A 13,121-nucleotide genomic window follows, 5' to 3' on the forward strand; every position below is an offset into this window, starting at 1 on the left:
GTGGCAATGCTGCTCCATCCGGTGCTTCCCGGGTCATGCCAGCAGGCGATTCCATCACCCTGCCAAAGCTTGCTTTGTGTTGTGGCAGCACTGGGAGGAGAAGCCAGTAATTTTCCACTATCCCCAGCATTGAGAGGCACGGAGCAAGCACTGAAAACCTGGCAAGGCTCCACAGCAGGTTCACACCTATTGCTTTCGCAAGACGTGCAACGATAAAACCCCGAGAGGCAAAGAAAGGCCATTGCTCTGATTCACTTAGCATGCTGCAAGCTGTCCTGCTTTGTTCCCTCTCTTCTTTTCCCTCTTCTTACCCCATTTGGGAAGAGGGAATGGGGGCATTTCATGTGCCCAGGCTGCCACAGCATGTGTTAGTGGCTCAGGTAGCCTGCCCCTGCCACTGTCCTATCCCCAGTGAGCCCAGTATCCTCACATTGGCTGTGACACTTCCTAATTGCTCCAGATAGATCACCGAAGAAAAAGCCTTCCATATGGTCCACAGGATTTAATATTTTAGCTCTTTCCCCCCCCCCCTTCTTGCTTCTACAACTGTTCCAGGGAAAGATATTTTTCCCCATTTGACATAAATGTAATCTTCTTCTGATACACAAATGCCAGATGGCACCGCAAGGAAAGATAATAAATGTGTCTACAGCCTTCGACAGTGAAGTCTGGGAACCTTGGAAATGGCTACAGAGGAGCCGGGGGCTTTTCTTGGGGAAGGGTGGTGAAGATGGAGCATTTAATCAAAGGCAATTAAGGAAACCTGGGAATACTTCCTATATCTACTTCCCTATGCCCAAGCCTTGCTGAGCATCCCAGGTTGGGGTTTGCAGTGTGTTGCTTTCAGTGGTGGGCAAACCCAAGTAGCAGAGGGATGTTTTCCTTAACTCCACCTCTGGGAAGAGGCCTCGAGATGCAACAGGGAAAGCAAACTGCAGAAACCCAATGACAAAGCTTGGTGAAGTTAATAGGCATCTTACAGCTGGGTTTGGATTGGCTTTGGATGGGGTGTTTAAATCAGTGCTGTGAGCGTGGTCCTGCCTGCTGCAAGGTGATGAGCAAGCCTTTAATTTGGTGAGGAGCACGATCCCATAACCATACGGAATCACCACGTGAATGTTGCTTAATGTTAATCTGCTGACATGCTTTCTCTAACTGATCTAGATGAAGGTGTCCTTGCTCATTGCAGGGGGGTTGGACTAGATGAGGTCCCTTCCAACCCAAACCATTCTTTGATTCTATGGTTCTAATTAGGGGGATGGAAAATGACTGTCATCTTGCTTTGTGCTCTGGGATAACCTTGGATATGTGGTCTGTCACAGCAGCAAGGACTTTCCTCCTGAACACTTGGTTTAACAAACAGGTAAGAGAGCAATCAGGATGCAAAGCACTTTCCTGCAGAAGGGCAGGTGAATGTTATTCCCAGCTGAAGTGGTGGGGTCTATCTCTGCATCTTGATCTCCCTTTCACACTTGGTGTGGTGATTCCATCCCCATGCTAAACAGTGGATGTGCTTTCCTGCCAACATCACTCATCCTCAGTAACCAACCTCAAAGAGAAGCAGCAGTGATGCTTTCGCCAGCAGAGCTGGGATTTATCCATGCTTCTCCATGGGGAATGCAAGCAGGGATGAGGCAGGACCTCCCCATGTGTACTGCATTACTCATCCCCCTGCTGAACCATCCCATCCCAAAGTCCTGCCTCTGGGTTGAGGCAATCCCAAGCACAAGCATAGGCTGGGGGAGACTGGATGGAGCAGTGTTCAAGGCCAGGTTGGATGGGACTTGGAGCAATCTGGTCTAGTGGAAGGTGTCCCTGCCCATGGCGCTTATGTACATGACAGTTCCGGTATTATGTCTAGTCCAGAGTAACTGCCTTTTCTGAGCCTGGGTTTAGCCTAATGCCCTTGATGTGATCTCTCTGATGGGGAGGGGTGGGATGCAACCCTTCTTGTGTGTTGCATGTATGCAGGAGGCAGTTTTGCTCCAAGACCAACTTGGAAACCATGCAGCTTTCCTGCAGAACAGAGATGCTTTGGACATTGCCGCCAGTTCATGGGTACCCTTCTTAGCCAGTGCAGGGCAAGTTTGCTGCACGTTTTGCATCTGTTGAAGGCCAATCTCTCCCTCCCTCAGCTGCTACCATCAGTTCTGCTTTGAGTTATGCAGCTTCCTTCTTGTTCCTTTGGTAGCTGCACCTCTCCACGCTTGAATGAGAAGTCCTCTGCCCCATGGCTCTTAACCAGCAAATGAGAGGAGGGAATGGAAAGAGGAGTGAAGCATCACAATGACGTTGCCTGCTTCCCTGTAAGTACTTGGTGCTCTCACAGGGTTAAACAACAGCAAAGCCACTGGGAAAGTCGGTGTTGCTTGTATCAGCTAAATAGCTTTACAGGTGGCAAAGTGGGTTGTTAGGTTTGGCCCTAAAGTTTATTAAGTGTGTGCATCTGAGATTTCTGTGCTGCTCCTCTGTGTACCTTTGGCCTTGTCAGCTATACCAAGGCATTTCCAGTTATCCCCTCACCTACCAGATAAGGAGGGCTCAAACAGGGTTTTAATTTCCTTGGGATAGAAAAAAAAGAAGGAAAGGATAAAAACAGCAGCTCAGCAACCCTTTATTTTAAATAGCCTTTGAATAGCAATGCAAACTCTGCTTCAGCTCAGGAAGCCAAAGGAGGGTGCATGCATGTGCATGCCGACACCACCCTGGCCAGCTAACACTCTATTGCACCTTCCTGCTGTATCTTTGACAGATAAATCTGGGACCCTTTCAGGGTGCTTTTTCCTTCCTTTCCTTCACTGCTTCTGACAGTCTGCAGAAGTTCCCTATAAAATGTGTGCAGTAGGGCATTAAGTTGGCAAAACATTGGCTCTTTGTGCAGGATTTCACTAGGATTTCTCTTTTGTGTGCCCTTCCTTCTTCTCCAGGCTTGTAACCTTTGCCACATGCAGAAATGAGGATGGGAAGGGGCACACAGCTTGTTTCACTGACCCATGTCTTAGGTGACCTGGGGTTTCCACCTTGCTTGAGGAGTTCAGAAGGGCCTGAGGCTTGATATCAAAAGGCATTTAACTTCTAATAGGCGAATGCAGTGCTTATCTTCCAGTGAGATCTAACTAACCAGACTAAGTGCCTTTACAGCTCTTGCTGGGCATCTATCTATATCTTTAGGTAGAGCAACACAAGGGGGAAATCTGGCTTTTAATAGCTTGTGAGTCACAACAAGGCATGTCTGCACTGCAAACAAGAAGCTGGGCTGTTGCACGACAGAGACAGACCCAGGAAGCTTTAAAGGCTCCCACCCCACCATCTCTCCATAGGGGATGCAGCCCAGGGCAACCTGCCCTGCTCCTATAGCCCTGGGGGCAATGCAGAGCATCCCGCAATCCAAACGCATGTGGATCGGCCTCAGACATGGTTGGATGGGACTTGGAGCACCCTGCTCTAGTGGAAGGTGTCCCTGCCCATGGCAGGGGTTGGAAGTAGGTGAGCTTTAAGGTCCCTTCAACCCAAGCCAGGCTGGGATTCTGTGATTTATCAGTGTAGCTTTTGGCTTGTTCTCCTGGCTGAACTCGACAGAGATGTGGTGCTGTGGGGATGGGGGAACACAAGGCTCACCAGGAGCTGCTGGAATCAGCAGCAATAGTATTCAGCTGACCAAGTATTCCAAGAATGAGGAGGTTTCGGTTACAGCAGGAAGGATTCTGGTCAGACACCAGGAAACACTTTCTGCTGGTAGGAAAAGCGAAGCACCAGCTACAGAAAACAGCTTTGAATCCATCACAGAAACCAACAGGCTGTGACAGGGAAACTGGGATATGCCTGGTGCCGTGGTGAGGTTTGTCATGGTATGAGGGGAGTGATGTGCAGCTGTCGTTGAGCTCAGCCCTGCAGACAGGCTCTGAAGCACTGTTGCGTGTGTGCTATAATCAGTGTTACTTGGCACGAAGATGGAGATGGAGGGCATGGATAGGCTGCTGTGTCTCATCAGGAGAAGAAAGTAGCCTGGATGAGGATGAAAATGGGATGGGAATGGATGGGGATGGGGATGGAAATGGGTATGGAGATGGGATGGGAATGGATGGGGATGGGGATGGAAATGGGTATGGAGATGGGGATGGGAATGGATGAGGAAAGGGGATGGGGAAGAGGATGGAAATGGGTATGGAGATAGGGAAGAAGATGAGGATGTTAACAGGGATGGGAATAGAGATGGGAATGCGGATGTAGATAAATGGGGTTGGGGATGGAAACCGGCATGGTGACAGGACACAAAAGCGACTGTAAGGCCTGGGAGAACACAGCACAGTTCCCAGCTCTGCTGTACTTCCCACACGGCTCAAGCAAACCCCTTGGTTCTGAGCACTGCCATCCCTTGCAGTGTTGTTGTACACCAAATCAGCTGTTTAAAGCCTGTAGCAAACAGAGATATTTGCTATTATTCCTGATTGTGTGGACTCCAGGCAACCAATTATCATATTTCCCTATGATCAAAACGTTGGTGCTTATCATAAAGAAAGCTTGAGGGTTTAAGACAGATACAGACTCTTTTTATCAGCGTTTATTGCTGAAGAACGTTCATCTTTACTCTCATGACAGCTGGTTTTTGAGTCAGGAGCTGGTTGCAATTACTTTGCCTCTGTAATTCCATCTTCCCCACACTCTTCCTGGCTTCAGAGCCACTGGAGGATGGTCACCTGTGTGGAGCCATGCATGGAAATTGGATCCCAGCTGCAAGCAAGGCTAGGAGGAAGTGAACGTGGAGTGTTTCAATCTAAAGTGTGTTTATTGTACATTCTGCCACTGATCTGATGTAAAAACATTTGCATGCAAATGGCAGCAGATTTGCATCTCTCCTTTCATTGACTGCAGATGTGGGGGAAAAAGAAGTGTATTCGAGGGGGTTTTTAAGCTTGCAAAATATCTTAGACGAGATTTTGGCGCCTGCCCTATCAAGGCATCCATGTAAATGTGCTGACCTCTCCTAACACAGCAGGCTGATGCCAGGGTGTTTGCACAGAGACAGTTCCTGCACCGCTCTGTGGTCTTTGCCTTGCTAAGGTTTCCAGCATCAATTCATAGATTCATAGAACCCTAGCCTGGTTTGGGTTGGAAGGGACCTTAAACCTCACCCAGTTTTGAAGGCATCTTCTTCCATTGACACCATGATCAAGGCACCCTTGGGCAGCAGTGGACAGAAATTGCTCATCCTCCCCTTGAGCTGGTTGAGCACATCTACAGCAGCACTGGGGATGGGGTGCCAGAGACTCGTCTGGATTGCTGTGACTGTAGTCCCTGGGGTTTAAGCACAGCGGTTATAAACCCCCACTTGCATAAAGCCTGGGCCTGTATCAGAGGATTGGGATATGTTTTGGGATATATACATGTACTGTGTACCCAGAATTACCTGGTGTAGAACACTCTGCTTTGCCTGTGCTCTAAGAGCTCCCAGAGCAAGCCTGCAGCCCCAGCAGCACTGGTGAACAGGGCACAATGTGGGTCCTGAAAGCCATCCAGGTGGATTAGGTTTCCTCTCCTAATCTTCTGAGCAAAACCTAGGAAGTTTAGCTTCTCAATTAACTTGATTTATTCCAGTCAGAAATCAAGACCTTGCTATATTTTTTTGACCCAAAAATGACCAAAGGGAGAACAAAACACCCCAAAACAAGCAGCAAAACAAACAGGAACAAGGCAGCTTTGCTGAGGCTCCTGCATCTCTATCAAACACTGGCAAAAAGGCCCCTCTTCTAAAGGTGTTAAATAAGATGCTGTCTGTGTAGAGGTGATTTTAACATTAGCTCTGTGTCTGTCTTCAGTTAAGAGATGTAAATAGATTTATACCTTTCTCTCCATGTATAGATGCTTCTATCTATAGATGTGACTGCACATTAAGTATAGGCACGTGTATGTGTATATAAAATATGCACCCTGGCTAGATAGAGCCCTCCATCTATCAAATGATTGGCCCATCTTGTGCTCATTCGAAAAGGAGTTTAAAAGGAATTGCCTAAATACATAATACATGCTGGGGTTTCTTTCTTGTTAAGAGATGAGTCAAGTCAAATGCTATGGCATCAATTTTTAATACCCCTCTGACCTGATTCTTTTCTTCCTCTTGCGCGAGGCAGTTAACAACATGAGATGTCTTTTTGCTGTCTCTAATCATGGACTGATTTGGGAAGCTGGGATTATTATTCAGATGTGAGATGTGCAGCTAGGGATCACTGGGATGTTTAGGTTTATTCTTTATTATAAAAGGATGGATGCAGAGATTCTGTCAATCCATTTGCATCTGAGGGGTGCTCAAGTCTCTTCAATTATGGTGGGTTTGATTCCTTACTCCATTGGAAGATTTGGAAAACCAGAAGAAATTGAAGGAATTCTTTTTATAGGTAGGCCTTAACGAACTCACTGTGTTTGTTGTTAGACCTTGGGCACTGTATCTCCTTAGGAAGAGGACTGTGCAAGGAGTGGTCATGTCACTGCTGCTTTTGTGGTTATAACCACTCATCGCCTTACCAGACAGAGCAATCAAAGGCATGTGGTGAGTAGAGGCAGAGCTGTGATCCCCATTGTTATGGATATCCAGTGCTTTACAAGTGTCTTGGCAAAGGTGAAGGGGTCTGTTAAGTGGGAAGAAGCAAACAGTGCCCTCAGTTGAGGATCAATGTGTGTTTGCATTGATTTTGTCCAAACCCATAAACCTTTGGCTGTCCCAGTGGCTGCACCGAGTTAAACTAAATGTGTCACACAGAGGTGGAAAGGCAAATGCAGGTAGAAGGTGGTTTTAAGCCTCTGAGATGCCAACACAAAACAGGAGACTCACATCAAATGAGTGGCTAGCAAGGTAGTTTTAGCTTGGATGAAAGAAGGATAAAGTGGTGTCTGCAGAGCCCTTTGTTGCTTTCAGATCTGGATCCAGCATAGCACGGGCCAAAGAACAAAACAAATGTGTTTGTAGGCTCCCGATTCATCTCTCAAATGATGTAAGTGCTTTGGGCTGCCCCACTGAAAGCCTTTGACATCTGTGGGTGTATGGGTGCAAATACATTGCTTATTTGTTCCTATTTCCCTCCTGGAATCACAGCCAGAACTACCTTCAGTCATAACTCTCGCCTGTCTCCTTAAGTATAGACTGTCCTTGAAAGAGGGATGAGTACATCCAAGTAACATCCCTTCCGACAAATGTGGGTGTAGATTCCAGGAAAAGATGCTTTCATAAAACCCATAGTTGTAGGAGGCTTAGCAACACCAGAAAGAAGAGCTCTGCAGCCAGAGGCCATGGCTTGAGAAACGCAGGATCTGAATGAAGCCTGAACTACCACTCAGTGGGAGGATGGAAAATCAGCGTGATGTTTATGGGCTGGTGCAGCTGCCCATGGCTTGCAGTAGGAATCAGCTTCTGATTCCTACTGCACTGGTGACTGACAGGAGTGCTGGTACCCACTTTCTACCCAAAGGCCTGTTGGTTGGTGGCAGTTTTGGGCAAGTGAGGCTTTAGGGAGTGATGCTGCAAAGGCAAGACAAGCTGTTTCAGTGCCATTTTTCCTGTTTTGTTTCCTCAAGTTGCATCTTATCTGTAACACACTCAGACGCAAGGGTATGATCTCAGAACATAAAATACACACATCTCTTCCAACCAACCTCATAGAGTCCCCTTATGTTGCAGCTTCGTATCTCTCTATCTTCAACTGGTTTGCATGTTAAAGGAGAACTTGAATTGTCCAGTCCAACATGATTTCCAACAAACCACATGTCCTGGATCCCTCTTGTCCAGTGAAGACTATGTCAGACTTCATGTCTGCCAGCTCTCGAGCCCTTGCATGTTTTCCTATCCACCTTTTCCCATGTTTTCTTTCCTTTCTTTTACGAGGGTAGAGGTTTGAAGATGTGAACCATAACATATGCTATTGTCCCTTCCCAGAGATGAACAAACTGTGTTGTTATGTTCCAAATGGGATCCCTTCTTTCCCCTGTTTAATGTTTTGTAGCTGCATGGATCAACCATTTGTGTCTCTTTCTCTCTTCCATCACTCAATTCTTTGCACGTTATTCAAATGAATTATCAATGAAGAACCAGAAAGACTGGATAATCCAATTACAGGAGGGTAGGATGGTCACAGGAACAGAGCACCTTATTGAAAGCCTCCAGGTATTTAATAAGACAATAAATTCCTGATCTTTTCTTCTAAAGATGAACTTTCAGCCCCATAAATGAAAACAGAGCGACGCACATCTCTTCTTGGTCATTTATTTATGAACACAGGAAATGACACTGACTAACTCCCTTCCCAATCCAGATTTCAGATTGCAATCTTCTCCTCTCTGGTGTCAAACTAACCTAGATAATAAAACAGCTTGAGCCTCAACACAGTCCCCAGAGAGATAAGAAAGTTCTCTGTTATTCCTTTGTGCTGGAGTGATTCTGGTTCCTAAGGCATGAAGTGAGCTGTCTTTTAGCTCTGTGGTTACCCCTAAAAGAGGAGGAGGGTCTGTTTTGGGGGCAGAGCAGCAGTGCTGGCCGCTGTACCCTTGGAGCATGCAGTTGGGTTGTGCCTCAGCATCCCTCTGTTGAGCAGTGCTCAGAGAGGGGAATTTATGAGGCTTGGCAGCGTGGTTGGCACAGAGGAATGGGCCTGGGGAAGATGAGCACGGAGGAGAGCTGGTTGTGCCCTGTGTGATACCTGAGAGATTCTAGCTCTGACCATCTGTACAGTCCGATGCGCCTAAGCCTTTTCCACACTAATCCCTCTGGCTGCTTGGCCTCCTCTCATAGCTGTAACCCCACCATGCGGTTACAAAGGTGGTAGCTGGTACTTGGCAGTGGAAGCAGAGATTACCCAAAATGTAGGGCTGGAAAGGGCTGGGAGAGATTATGCTGTCCAGTTGTGAGCCCCAGGGGGTTGAGTACACCTACCCCACTGCTGCCACCTCTAATAACTCGGTAGCTTTCTTTTTAAACTGCAGTTGTACTGATGGGACTCGAGGGCAGTTTTGCAACCGTGCTGAGAGCACAGATGCCCCTTTTGCTCTGGGGGAGCATCCTTAAGGGGCTGAGCTTCAGTTAGTTCAGACCCTCAGGCTTGCAGCAGCAGAGAGTAAAGAGTTTTAGTTGTGTAATTTAACACAAAGCTGACGTCATTTTTGTGTGGCTCCTGAAAAACAGCTCATTTCCTTCAGTATCACCCCCATCCTCCTTTCCCCCTCCTCCAAAGCTTCTTCCTTCACCCCTCAACCTAACTCCAGCCCGCAGAGCCCCCTTTTCCCACTCTCCTAAGGCAATTGCCGGTAATTAAGCGGTACATTTCCATGTCAGACTAAACCCACTGTCCAAGCTGCTCGCTCTGCTTCGCGCAGGGCTGTGCCAGGCATCCTCCAGAAAGGATGCAAATCACAGCACAGAAAACATATTCCGAGTGGCATGCGAGATCCGTGCCCACTTTGCCCATTGTGTCAAGAAAACAGAAATGCTTGTCAAAATACCAGCTCGAGTAGGAGCTCGCGGCTTCTGGAGGGATAAAAGCACCATGTTGGCAAGCACAGGACTAGACAGGCAGATGTCCTCCTCTCCACCCACTAGAATTCTATTGGCAATTGAGGGCTTAACAACCTCTTTGCATAGCAAAAAGTAGCGGCGAGGCACTGCTGCGGCCTCGCTGGCAGGAGACTTGGCTGCAAAAACCAGTGAGACATTTGACAAGGAAGCAATATGTTAGCAGCATCTCTTCATCCGTGTTAGCGGGGCCAAATTGCCACGGCACTTGCAGCCATGTGGAGGCATTAGATGCGAAGTGTTAGACGCCCTGCCATTCTTCCTTGTCATTCTCTCCTTTCTCTTAGCCCTTTTAGCAGAGCAGCCTGGGCCTGACACTTCTCTTCGAGTGGCTCCGGAGCCAATCCTGCCTTGTGCTGCCGTATAGCCTCAGAAAATAGGCTGCCAGGTGCTGAACACCCACATTTGGAAGGGATGGCTCATGGTAATAAATGTTTCTGGGTGGGTATTTTGGTGGTGGTTGTGTTTTTCTTGTTTCTTTTGTGGGTTTTTGTGGTGTTTTGTTTTTTTTTTCTTTAGAAGCAATTCCATTTTCAAGCTTCCCCTGAAGAGGTCACATCTCTGAGCTGATGAATGGGAGGGATACAGACAAGCAAAGCCTCTCCTCACATTGGATCCTTATAACAGATTTTGTACCCCACAGCAGTTGTCCTCGTATTCACTAGGTTTGCAGGCTCCCGGTCTATCTATAGTGAAGAAGCGCTTCCCTGCAGCAGACTGACAATACCCTTGCAGCAATGAGCTCTATTTCATAGCTCCCTGGATACTGCGCTGTATCCCAACATGCCAGTGGACCCCCCAGGACAAAGTGCTGTAGAGAACTTCATAAAGGCCTGAACATGCAGAGGAGTGTAATCGAGCCAGCAGCCTCAGGGTCATTTTGGGACCCTGTCTGCCCTTGTGTTTACCTGATGGGAGAGAGCAAGGGATAGCAAATACTGTAGGAAATCTGCCCAATCTCCCATCCCAACCATGGAGCTCACCCTCAAAAAAAGACTATGCAATGCAATTGTTGTCTCACCAGTTCCTTCCCAGTCTCTTTTAAGGCTCATTGGCTTTAATGAGCCATTGGTAAGTGCTGCCTGTGCAGCATGGAGGTGAGCAACTCTCCCATTAAACATCAAGTTTTATAACCAGAGGTGTTGCCCCTTGAACTCCTAGTGAAGCTATCCCAGTGCATTGCATAGCCATGTATGCCTATGCAACACATGCCCTGGGGTAATGTTCCAGGGTAAAAAGTGCTACCACAGCTTCACGTTCTTCCCTCATATTTTCCTGTTCTGTGTAGTACTCAACAGAGTACATGCATTTGCTGTTGTGTTTCGCTTGTATTGTCATGGACATTTCCAGTCTGGGATTTGGGAGCACAGGACCAGACATGCACAGCACGATTCTCTTTCTTCTGCCATATAAATCACAGTCATCACCTGAAATACTCCGTCATCCCTCAGCAATGGGACGCTGAGTTAGTTGCCTGTAGGTGACTCCACTCTCCAAACAAGGCTGGAAAGGGCCCATCAGAGACGTTACTGCTGCTCTGCCTCAGGCTGGAAAGGAAATAATCGCTTGCTCCTTGTGTTTCCCCTGCAGATATGATCCATAGAGAGGACTGTGTGATTATCTGCTTTCCCTCTGTGGCTTTCCACTTCTTTCACCCCACCAGATCCACCTAATGGGATCAATGGGATTACAATGCATCTCACCTTTAGAGGACTTGGCCCAGTGTCGTGTCACCGTTGTCAGAAAGACTTCTGTCATAGAAAGCCTTGCTCTCCATCAGCATTCCTGTACTCTATTTTCTGCTTAGAAATTTATTCCAAGTATCAAAGGCTCAAGTCTCTCATATTAATTCCTTCTGGTCAGGGAATAAGCATCTGCTCTCTCTGATTGTGGGTGGCTTCTGTCATGCAAAGCTTCATGGAGACATGTACGTCAAGGTCAGAAACACAGCTCAGCTTGTGTTTTTCACCTAAAAAACCCCAACACCAAGCAGCAGAAATAGAGATAATAACATGCCTTTAAAATGGATGTGGGGAATATGCCTTTTGTTGTAATTATGATGCAAAGAAGAGTCAACCGAGGCATTCTAACGCATTAATTGCTTATTAGTCGTTAGGTTTATATACTTTAGCTGGAAAGGGATGGAATACTTGGAAAGTTGCCCGTTTGAAAGGTTGGGAAGATGAAAGGTTTAGGAAGAGGAAGGTGAATACAGTGTGATCAGAGCATAAAAATAGAGCCTTCCAACCAAACTAAAGCACCCAATTATCAGCTAGACCTAAGCAGATCGTTGATGGAGAACAGCTTTGCATAAGCATCAAAATGCTTGGAGGTGACGTGGCTGCAAAGTGTTGGGGCCTCTGGGGCCAGAAAAACTTAGGGTTTGCCATTTTATTCACCTGCAAGGCCAGGTTTTCCACGTCAAATCAGTGGGAAAGCTCTTGGGGAAACAATTTCCTCCATGAAATCCAGAAAGGGAAGTTCTGCCTGGAAGGAAGCACTGGCAGGGTGAGCTCCTGCACAGCCCCAGATGCAATGAGCTGCTCAAATCCATTGCTGCAATGGGCATCCGGGGGCAGGGAGGCATTTCTCAAACACTTCTCTTTCTTTTAAATCCACTTTCCTTTTTTTCCCCCTTTTTTTCTCACACAAAACGGTGTCTCTGATGGACTGCAAACAGAGCGTGGGCTGAACTCCATCCTCTTTCATCTGGATCCCGGAGGCATTCTCACCCCCACTCCCTCCACCTCCACACCCGATGTCCTTGCCAAGCGCATCGGGAAGAAGCTCCAATCTGGAGCACAACAGCATACACCCTGAAGCTGGTGAGCTAGCTTGAGAGACTACTGATGGGTTGCCTCAGTGCTTCCCTTTCATTTCTGCCCAAGATCTGAGGCTCCATCTCTTTGTCCCAACCAACTGGAGATTCAAGAGGCAGAAGAGGATCTCCACTGGTCTCTCCCATGCTGATCACAGAACCAGACAATCACAGGCTGATTTGGGTTGGATGTGACCTTAAAGCTCATCCAGCTCCAACCAATTCCACTAGAGCAGGTTGCTCCAAGCCCCTCTGTCCAACCTGGCCTTGAACACTGCCAGGGATGGGGCAGCCACAGCTTCTCTGGGCACCCTGTGCCAGCGCCTCAGCACCCTCACAGGGAAGAGCTTCTGCCTAAGAGCTCATCTCAATCTCCCCCCTAGCAGGTTAAAGCCATTCCCATTGTCATCATCCCCATGCATCCCTCGAACCACGACTGTCTATGATGACAGAGTGAGCAAGCCACAGTCTGCACAGCAGAAATAACATGGCTCATGGGGATCAGTTGCCTCACCTCAAGGGCTGACCACACATGTTCTGGTGTTACCCCAATGCCTGGTCCAGCTGCAAGCCCAGACTTGCTTTGGTTAACATGCTGTGAGCAAGCGTGTTTGCCACCCACAAGGGCCTTTCGGCATCTGATCATACTTTGTGAAACTAAGATCTCCTGTTGCCTGTGCCATTCAGTTTATGACCTAATGACGAAAGAGGGAAAGCTCTGTGAAGGGAATTTAAAGCACACAAAGTCCT

This window comes from Pezoporus wallicus, unplaced genomic scaffold, assembly GCF_028554395.1.
Source record: "Pezoporus wallicus isolate ANWC-B61680 ecotype Strahan unplaced genomic scaffold, APGP_CSIRO_Pwel_v1 contig_8425, whole genome shotgun sequence".
Lineage (NCBI taxonomy): Eukaryota > Metazoa > Chordata > Aves > Psittaciformes > Psittacidae > Pezoporus > Pezoporus wallicus.